Consider the following 1,897-nt stretch of genomic DNA (forward strand, 5'->3'; position numbering starts at 1 on the left):
GTAGAATATAATGACAGCTTCCTAAATGATGGCTTTCTTGTAGTAGTGTAATGTGAAAGTGTGATCATGTGCCACACACAGGTGAGCTGTTGTACAATGTTATTGCGGATGGTAAGAATAAACTCCTGTAACGTTCTCTGTGAAAACGAATGTGAGCGAGTCTTTTGGAGAATGAGCTCCGCTGACTCTGTAGTCATCTCTGTAGTCATCTCCACTGACTCTGTATTTCTGTAACTGCTGATCTCCTGGGATTTTCACACACAACAGTCTCTAGAATTTACTCTATGGTGCGAAATGGTGCGAAAAAACAAAAACATCCAGTGAGCAGCAGTTCTGCGGATGGAAATGTCTTGTTGATAAGAGAGATCAGCAGAGAACGGCCAGACTGGTCAGAAAGGCTACAGTAACTCAGAAAACCCCTCTGTACAACAGTGATGAGCAGAAAAGCATCTCAGAATGCACAACACCTCAAAGCTTGATGTGGATGAGCTACAACAGCAGAAGACCACGTCGGGTTCCACTTCTGTCAGCCAGGAACAGAAAGCTGAGGCTGCAGTGGGCACGGGCTCACCAACACTGGACAGATTGCTTTAACGTCTGTGGTCATGAAGTCATTTGAGAGGCTGGTGTTGGCCTACTTGAAGGACATTACTGGAACCTTGCTGGACCCCCTGCAGTTTGCTTACCGAGTAAACAGGTCTGTGGATGATGCAGTCAATATGGGATTGCACTACATCCTCCAACATCTGGACAAACCAGGGGCTTATGCAAGGATCCTGTTTGTGGACTTCAGCTCCGCTTTCAACACCATCATCCCAGATACCCTACTGAATAAACTGACACAGCTCTCTGTACCCACCTCCATCTGTCAGTGGATCACCAGCTTCCTGACAGACAGGCAGCAGCTAGTGAGGCTGGGAAAATTCACATCCAACACCCGCACCATCAGCACTGGAGCTCCTCAGGGCTGCGTTCTCTCCCCACTGCTTTTCTCCCTCTACACAAATGACTGCACCTCTAAAGACCCCTCTGTCAAGCTCCTGAAGTTTGCAGATGACACTACAGTCATCGGTCTCATCCAGGACGGCGACGAGTCTGCTTACAGACAAGAGGTTGAGCAGCTGGCTGTCTGGTGCAGTCACAACAACCTGGAGCTGAACACGCTCAAAACTGTGGAGGTGATAGTGGACTTCAGGAGAAACCCCCCCTGCTCTCCCCCTTCTCACCGTCATGGACAGCACCGTGGCTGCAGTGGATCATTCAGGTTCCTGGGCACCACCATCTCTCAGCACCTGAAGTGGGACATTCACATTGACTCCATTGTGAAAAAGGCCCAGCAGAGGTTGTTCTTCCTTCATCAACTGAAAAACTTCAACCTGCCACAGGAGCAGATGACACAGTTTTACTCAGCTGTTATTGTCGGTTCTGTGCTCTTCTGTAACTGCCTGGTTTGGGTCAGCCAGCAAATCAGATATAAGAAGACTGCAGTGGACTGTTAGGACAGCAGAAAAGATCATTGGTGTGCACCTGCCCAACCTTCAGGACTTGTACAACTCCAGAGTGAAGAAATGGGCAGCTAACATCATCACAGACCCCTCTCACCCCGCCCACAACCTGTTTACACTCCTCCCTTCAGGCAGACGTTACAGATCTCTGTGCGCTAGAACATCTAGGTATAAAAACAGTTTTTTCCTCCGTGCCATCTCCAGCTTAAACAGCTAACACAGGAATCATTACCTGTGTTTTTTTATTCTATAATTCATTTCTGTAATTCATCCTCCATCTCTAATTCCTGCCTCTTTCTCAAGTATTATGTAAATACATATGCATATCTCTTTATTTATACAGTTGTATATAGAGTAAATAATGCACAAATCTGTACATAAATCTTCTGTTC

The sequence above is a fragment of the Pangasianodon hypophthalmus genome, chromosome 12 (genome assembly GCF_027358585.1).
Source record: "Pangasianodon hypophthalmus isolate fPanHyp1 chromosome 12, fPanHyp1.pri, whole genome shotgun sequence".
NCBI lineage: Eukaryota > Metazoa > Chordata > Actinopteri > Siluriformes > Pangasiidae > Pangasianodon > Pangasianodon hypophthalmus.